Source organism: Gopherus evgoodei, chromosome 6 (assembly GCF_007399415.2).
Source record: "Gopherus evgoodei ecotype Sinaloan lineage chromosome 6, rGopEvg1_v1.p, whole genome shotgun sequence".
Lineage (NCBI taxonomy): Eukaryota > Metazoa > Chordata > Testudines > Testudinidae > Gopherus > Gopherus evgoodei.
Window position 1 is genome coordinate 124,790,045 of NC_044327.1, and position 8,727 is coordinate 124,798,771.

Genomic DNA, 8,727 nt, shown 5'->3' on the forward strand with positions numbered 1-8,727 from the left:
ATAGTCCAAATAATCAAACAATGAATTTGTACGTATCTAGAAGACATAAGATGACAAGTAATGGCCAACATGGATTTGTCAAGAATAAAAGTATGTCAAACCAACCTAATATCCTCCTTTCGACAAGTCAACAAGCCTTGTGGATAGGGGGAAGGAGTCAATGTGGTATATCTCAACTTTAGTAAGGCTTTTGATACTGTCTCACATGACCTTCTCATGAACAAACTAGGAAAATATACTTGAGATGAGCCTACTATAGGGTGAGGCACAACTGATTGGAAAAATCATATTGAGTATAGTTATCAATGGTTCACAATCAAGTTGGAAGGGCATATTGAGTGGGGTCCCACAGGATCTGTCCTGGGTCTGGTTCTATTCAATATCTTCAAAAATGATTTGGATAATGGCATAGAGAGTGCACGTATAAAGTTTGCGGTTGCAAGTGTTTTAGAAAATAGGGTCATTATTCAAAATGATCTTGACAAACTAGAGAAATGGTCCAAAATATATAGGATGAAATTCAATAAGGAACAATGCAAAGTACTACACTTAGGAAGCAATAATCAGTTGGACACATACAAAATGGGAAATGACTGCTGTCATAAACATACAGCTAAGGATAGCATAAAATCCCTCCTTTACCTTTAAGGGGCTAAGAAGCTCAAATAACCTGGTTGGCACCTGACCAAAAGGACCAATAAGGGAAGAAAATACTTTCAAATCTGTGAGGGGAGATTTTTGTTTGTGCTCTCTTTGTTGCTCTCTCCAGGACAGAGAGGGACCAGGGCAGGAAAAAACATCTCCTAAAACCCTACCTGAAATAAGCATCCAAGTTTACAAAAATTGTAAGTAATAGCAAGGAAATGCGTTAGCTTATCTTCTGTTTTAGCTTGTGAATTTTCCCTATGCTAAGAGGGAGGTTTATTCCTGTTTTTTGTAACTTTGAAATTGAGCCTAGAGGGAAACCTCTGGTGTTTAAAATCTTATTACCCCGTAAAATTACCTTCCATCCTGATTTTACAGAGGTGCTTCATTTACTTTATTCTTTATTATAAAGTTCTGCTTTTAAGTGTCCTAAAAACCCAAGAGTCTGGTCTGTGCTCACTTTGTTAACCTATCTGGTTAGTATTTTATTCTCAAGCCTCCCCAGGAAAAGGGGTGAAGGGGCTTGGGGGGATATTTTGGGAAATTAGGAACTCCAAGTGGTCCTTTTCCTGAATTGTTGTATAACTCACTTGGTAGTGGCAGCAATACCGTCCAAGGACAAGGAATAATTTGTGCTTTCGGGAAGTTTTTAACCTAAACTGGTAGAAATAAGCTTAGGGGTCTTTCATGTGGGTCCCCTCATCTGTACCCCAGAGTTCAGAGTGGGGAGGGAACCCTGACAACTGCCTAGGAGGAGGAGTACTGAAGAAAGAGATCTGAGTGTCAAAAGCTAAATGAGAGTCAATATAATACTGTTGCAAAAAAAGCAAACATCATTCTGGGATGTATTAGCAGGAGAGTTGTAAGCAAGACTCAAGTAGTAATTCTTCCACTCTACTCAGCCCTGAAGAAGCCTCAGCTGGAGTACTGTGTCCAGTTTTAGGCACCTTATTTCAGGAAAGATATGGACTAATTGAAGAAAGTCCAGAGGAGAGCAACAAAAATGGTTAACGGTCTAGAAAATATGACCTATGAGGAAAAATTGGGGAAAAAATGGGTTTGTTTAGTCTGGTGAAGAAAGGCTCAGGAGGGATATGATAACAATCTTCAAGTACATAAAAGGTTGTTATAAAGGAGAGGACGATAAATTGTTCTTCCTAATCTCTGAGGACAAGACAAGAAGTAATGGGCTTAAATTGCAGCAAGGGAGAATTAGGTGAGATAGTAGGAAAAACGTCAGGGTAGCTAAGCACTGGAAAAAGTTACCTAGGGAGGTTGCGGAATCTCTGTAATTTTCTAACCTGTTCTTAAAAACCTCTGAACAATGGTCAGGGATGGTCTAGATAATAATTAGTCCTGGGTCCAGACAGGAGCGGTGCCAGGGTTTTTGATGCCCTAGGCGCAGGGTCTGCTCGCCGGTCCCGGGGCTCCGGTGGACCTGCCACAGGCGTGCCTGCAGGAGGTCCACTGTAGCCGCGGGACCAGCGGACCGTCCGCAGGAACGCCTGCAGGAGGTCCACTGGAGTAGTCTGCCGTCCTCTCAAATCCTGGTGTCCGTCGCCTAAATGGAAGCGCCGGCCCCGGGTCCAGGAGACTGGACTAGATGACTTACCAAGGTCCCTTCCAGTCCTGCATTTCCATGATTCTTAGCTGATATTCCCAGGCTTGGCACATCTGAAGCACAACACTGGATTTCCTCCTGGTTTCAGGACTGACCAGGGCCCTGGTAGCTCCCAAGCATTTCTTGGTTTGGAGTCCTTGGGACCCTCTCCCTTTGAGAGCTTCCCTGTGACTCTCCAGATTGGGGTATACCCTCTTCTGGTCTGGTCTGGTCTGCTCCCTCTCTCTCTCTGACTGTTCCCCCTCTGACAGAGCAGGGCTCTTTGTACCTTCTTCCTTGCACTCTGGCTCCTGCTCCAGGTGTCTCAGTTTGGACTAAATGGGCCTTCAGTAGCCCATTAACTCTTTCCTGCCTTGCCTGCAGGCTTGTGTGCTCCATTACAGTGACCTTTTCCTGAGTGTTACTTTAGCTTTACATAGTTATCAAACAACTTAGCATTGAAAGGGATTCCTTCCCAGAGGGAGCACCAGGAACGGTATCTCTCAGAGCTTCCTGGGTTCACCCACTTTTACACTTACACATACACACCCCCCCACATACATTTGGGGGGGGTGTATGTTGCAGCCCACTTCTTCCCCTGTGGGAACTGAACTCCAGCAGGTGGTGGGTAAACAGAGCTGTGTGCTCTCAGGGGTGATCAAAGCACAGACACTGCACTTCCACCTGACCTGGGACACTCAGGTGTGATGGAAGGAAGACTCTTTGTCTCTCCCACTGGGTAGATTTGGATCTGGATTTTGGTTGCCATCTCCTTTCAAAGTTTGGGGCTGTCTGGTTCCACGGCTTAAAATCCAGATCTAGGTTTAGGCTGCTACCAGAACCAGGTGTGTTGAAACATGGCAAGACAGTCCAGAGTCATCAAAACAGTCTGCGACCCACAGCTGTGGTGTGGGAAATTCCTTAGAAAAGCTTATGCTTGTGAGCAAAGCTGAGCGAATATAACTGCATTTTCCACGGGGGCACTAAGTAAAAAAATCCAAACAAATTTTTGATTTGTTTCCAACTAAAACTGATTTTTTTTAATTTGTCTTGCTGAAACAAAAGAAACAGAAACATTTTGGTTCAGATCAAGAGACACATGAAATGAGGAGAAAACCTGAAAGCAAAATAATTTGTTTCCAAGTTTGTGTTTAATTTAGCTTTGGGGTGTTTTCACCTCTCCCTCATTTTTTTTCCCCAAAACAAAAATGTCATTTCAAAATGAAGTGTTCTGTTTCAGAATGGTAGAAATAAACTGTTTGGACTTCTTCAAATTTTCCTCCCCAAATGTTTCATTTAGTCTGAAACGATTAGTTGAATTTGCCCCGAGTTTGGAAACCGTTTCAGTGCCCTCTCCACCCAAAATGCACTTTTGGTAACTTTCCACAAGCTCTACTCATGAAGTTTCCAGGCTAGGGCCCTGATCCTGCAAAGAGAGCTGCACCGTTGTAACCCTCTGTCACGCAGGGTATGTCCACACTGCCAAGAAAAACCCAGGGCTGAGTCTTAGAGTCAATTGGGCTGGGACTTGTAGGGCTAAACATAGCAGTGTAGATGTTCCCTTTATAGTGTCCCATTGACCGGAGGCTCAAGCAAGAGGCTGAGACAAGCCTCAGGTTGCTTCTCCAAACCTCTTGACGTTTGCTCCAGATTTCCCTTCATAGAATTCGAAAGCATGATCAGATCCCTTAGAGGGCGTGCAAGGTTTTATAGCAGATACCTTATGTCCTTTGCAGCACATTAGCCCTATTTTTAGGGCAGAAAGACCCAGGAGATACCAAGGGACCAAAGATAGCCAGTGCGCCTTAAAATCTGCATAGGGAGGAGGCAGGGAGAAGGAGATTATTGTGGATTAAAAATCTGTTCCATATTCTGCTGCCTGGCCCCACCCTAGTCCACCACTGCTCTGTTAAGCAACCTTTGTTGGATGGAAATAAGGGAAAGCCACATGAAAAATAAGGGACTATGCTTTATTTTAAGGGTCAGTTTATGGAAACATCATTTCCTTTAGCATATCATGTATTTTTCTCTCAAGTGTATATTCCTACTTCCTTCAAGCATCCAATGCAATTTTCATAAGTTTCAATTTAAATTTAAAAATGGTACTTATTACTGGTTTTAATACATCTTTAAATAGGTGTGTAGGGGGGAAATCAATGAAGTAAGGGATGGTCCCTTAAAATAAGGGACAAGTGCTCACCCTATCCCTTAGTTTTGCACATTCAGCTCCCCTATAAGATCAGGAATGGGTCTCTCTCTGATCCTTAAAATTTCTCCCTCTATTGCCCCCAGACCTCCTGCCACATGACCCCTCCTCATTCTCCCAACTCAGCACCTGACATCTCTCTCCGTATATATGTGAAGATTTTATTTAATCCATCTGTCGGGAAATAACAGGTACTTAAAACTCTCCTCTCTTTGGCTCGGGTTTTATAGAAATTCATTATTACAGAGCTAAACATTAACTCTTCATTCTCAGGTTTGTCTGTCTTAACACAGGCAATGCTAAAATTATCAGTGAGGCTGAAGCGGTACGTATAACCTCCCAGTCACCCTTGTTTGGAACAGATGTAGCTTTCCTGCCATAATCATTGTTTTCTTGCCTTTTCTCTCCCGCTCTGTCTCTCTTTTTGGAGATGTGTTTCTCTCTGACTGTGATTCCAGTGGCAGAAAGGGGTCAATCTGTAAAAGATGGACTCAGCCAAGCTTTTCTAGCTCTTTCCTGCTGATGGCAATTATCTGGAGGTTGGCAGAGATCCCAGAAACCTGCAGTTCCTGCAGCCCTGCTGCTCAGGGCCTGCTCCACAAAGCTAGCATCCTAAGAGGATCACTTGGTGTGGTGCCCAGGAAATGACAAACAGAAAAGGTCACACGTACTCCAAAAAGATATACTGCTCGGCAAATTTAATTGACATTGTGCAGCTTTTCAAAACATCCCTGCAGACATTCCAGCATTTAACAGATGCAAGCAAAGAACAGCAAAATAACAGAGCTTTAAAAATAAAAATATACATCCTCCGCAAAAGGACTCATTTCATATTCTGATAACACCGAGTATATTTGATCAAGATAGTTTATCGTTACTCCCAGCCCTGGTGTGTAATTTGTCAGTCCCCACCCACGCTTTTTAAATCATCAAGCTTTCTTTGAACGCAGTAACAGTCTGTTGTTCTCCTTGCGTGTTTGTCTGTTACAATATTGTGTGAAGAATTCCTGTCAAGCATACTGCACTCTGGAGCTTTCAACGGTGCCTCCTATGTTATTTGGCCATAGGGAAGATGCTGTCTGTATCAATGGGTGTCTCTTTTTTTAAAGGCGTCTGACAACTAGCTCTATTAGCAAGAGGTGATTGGAAAGCAAGAGGGGGCCAAGAGGAATCCAGAGTGAAGGCAGGAAGCCCTGATTCATCATAAATGTGCTCAAGAAGGATTCCACTCTTCAGATTGTTTATTTCAACCTCATTTTGTTAGGAACATATAAAAGCCAAGGTTGTTTTGTGTGTGTGTGTTAAACTCTGATTTTTTTGACATACTGGGAGAAAAACCAACTGGGTGTGATTAATGGCAATGGAACAGACATCATGTGACAAACCTCATGAATTTCCAAAACCTCATCAATACAATTTGAAATTAAAGGAACCAATGGAGAGAACTTGCCTTTAAGGTTGGGGTTGTGTGAATGCCAGAATTTGGACGGCAGGGACTGGAAGTGAATCAAGGTTTGAGTTTAATTCATTCATCTTTCCTCTGTTCTAATGAATAGATTTACACCTTCTGGCTGCAGTATAGAATATATGTGGTAAAGGAGCGGTGGCATAGTAATAGCTACAAACCTCCACTTGGATAGATGGCCAACACCCACAGATGCACTATTAGATTGTAAATTCCTCAGGGCTCTTTGACTGTGTCTGTACAGCATAGAGCTCAAGAATCTACTGAGGACTATATTTATTGTTTAAGACTCGGTTTGAGAGCAGCCTGGGCAAAGTTTTCAAACCTGGGTGCCTAAAGTGAGACATTTATATCCCTATCTGGGCACCTCAGTACAGGGTGTTGTGGGTGCACAGGACCTTTGAAAGTTGGTCACTTGTTTAGGTGCCTAAATACGGATTGAAAGGTCTCCCTTTAGGCACTCAAGTTTGAAAAAGTTGACCTACACTGGCAGAGGTGGTCACTATTTATTTTTCCCTGAGGCTGTTACAATCCCCACTCCACCCAAGGCCCATCTGTCAGGGATGGTCTAGATAATACTTAGGCTTTGGCTACACTCACACTTTACAGCGCTGCAACTGGGGAGTGAAAAAACACCCCCCTGAGCGCTGCAAGATACAGCGCTGTAAAGCGTCAGTGTAATCAGGGCAGCAGCGCTGGGAGCGCGGCTCCTAGCGCTGCACGCTACACTCGTAAGGGATGTGATTTACATGCAGCGCTGGGAGAGCTCTCTCCCAGCGCTGCCGCTCTGACTACACTCACACTTCAAAGCGCTTTGAAATTCCAAATGTAGCCATACCCTTAGTCCTGCTAAGAGTGCAGGGGACTGGACTAGATGACCTCTCGAGGTCCTTTCCAGTTTTATGATTAGCGGGATTGTAGGTGGGTGTGGTTTGAGAGAGTCTAAGGGACTAGGGCACACTGCCTTGAAGTTCATACTACGAGGGTACAAACAACAATTCACACAAAAGCGTTGTGCTGTAATTCCCCTGTGTGAATGCTGCAGTTGTGAACTTAAAGGTTCCTATTTGACATTAATGCAGTCCTGTTTGAAAGGACTACAGTGACACAAACTAATAAACTTTTCATTTGTGCTCAAGGGTTCACACAGGGGAGTTAGTGTTGCAATTTGGTGTGCTCAGCTATTCACACCCCCATAGTATGAACTGCGGGGAAGTGTAGACAAGTCCAAATTGTCCTTTCGATGGGTGGAGCTTCCTGTTGCCAGTCCTAGTGGAGGCAGGTGCTGCGGTGTGTGAGGGCTTTGGCTGCATTAAAAGATAACGTGGCCTTGCCTCACTCCTTCAGATACCTCTGATGTTACAACATCAAGGTGACTTCATCAATAGGCAGGTGTACCTCAGGTTAGAATCTGCATTACTCAGTGTGCAAAAGGATCCACTTTCTCAAACTTGGTTCATCCAGGTCACATTAGCTACTTGTCAGATGCCTGATTCAAACGTACTAATACTAAGTGCTCTTTTCCTGTGTTGTTCACCATCCCCTTTAAGTCAAGGGGAGTGTTGTAGGTAAGAAGAGCATGGGACCAAGCCCATAGGTGGTACCCTTACAATAAAAGGAAAGATGTCAACTTTTGACTTCAGGGTTGCACCTGGAAAAGCTATTAATTGATTGTCCTGAGCACTTACATAGCTTTTACAGGCCAGAATGTAACAAGGTTGGGGAAATAGCCCTATTCTCCATCCCCTTCAAATAGTCCTACTGGAAGAGTATAGTTGGTGCAGAGGGGAAGTAGAAATTGAATCTTTGAAAAGGAGATATCAGTGCTATTTTCCAGCATTCTCCGCCAGTGTCATGAGATGTGTTCTGCTTTGATCTGTGCTCTGCAGCCAAAGTGCCTGAGTGATGCACACCACAATACAGCCGTAACTCAAAGAGTCATGGTTGGGCTCTTAATAAAGTGCATTAATTCTTGCTAATTTGCCTTCTCCCACTGCAGTAAAAGGAGACAGAACTGAAAGGGTCAGTCTCTCAGACGGACATGAAGGGAGTCCAGGATGTTTAGAAGGATGTGAAAGGATTCAGGGGTTGGTACTGACCAGCAATAGAAGTGGCTTCCTCTGATTCTCACTAAACCGAGGACAGTCATTGTAACAATCAACGAGACATACTGAGCACAGGAATGAAGTGCTATGGCTGTTGGCACCAGATGTTGAAGATCAATTAAGTCACCAAAAATGTATGCTGCAGATCCACACATGTTATGCCCCAAAATAGAGACTTCTTCCAAACCATCGCCATGTGAACATGCATCTCTTGAATATTTTATATTTTGGTTCAGTATCTAAAGTGAAACATCATTAAACTAGCTGCTCAGTCAGACATTAAGAATAACACACTGATAAGGCACCAAAATAAAGCCAGATGGATTTAAAGGTCATTCTGTCAGTCTCTCATCTAACAAGGATTTTATAGCAAGCTCATTAACATGGTATCTGATCCCCTACTATGCTGTTCCACATTTTCCATATTTGGTAGTGATCTCGGTACTAATCTGAAATATATATTCATGTGGGACATACACACTAACATTTTTCTGCATCAGATCATGTTGGTTTGTTGAAAGCACAATGGTTTGCAAGGAGCTGTCATTTTCAGAGTATTTTCTGATGGAAACCAAAACAGATTTCCTGCCAGTTCAACTTTTGGAGGTATAACCCTTCTGCCCCTCTGAGTTGGCAGCAACAAGGGCCGGGTTCAGTATCCAGGGGTTCCGTTTCAGTAACACAATGCATAACCGGCTCGAGCCCC

General features: G+C 43.5%; 1 long non-coding RNA gene across 1 annotated transcript; it reads left to right on the top strand.

Moving 5' to 3' along the window:
• Positions 1–814: 814 nt before the first annotated feature.
• LOC115653893 lies at positions 815–8,339 on the top strand. The gene is made up of 3 exons (XR_004001031.1): positions 815–845; positions 4,538–4,642; positions 7,916–8,339. It is a non-coding gene; the product is annotated as an uncharacterized LOC115653893 (long non-coding RNA).
• The last annotated feature ends 388 nt before the right edge of the window (positions 8,340–8,727 follow it).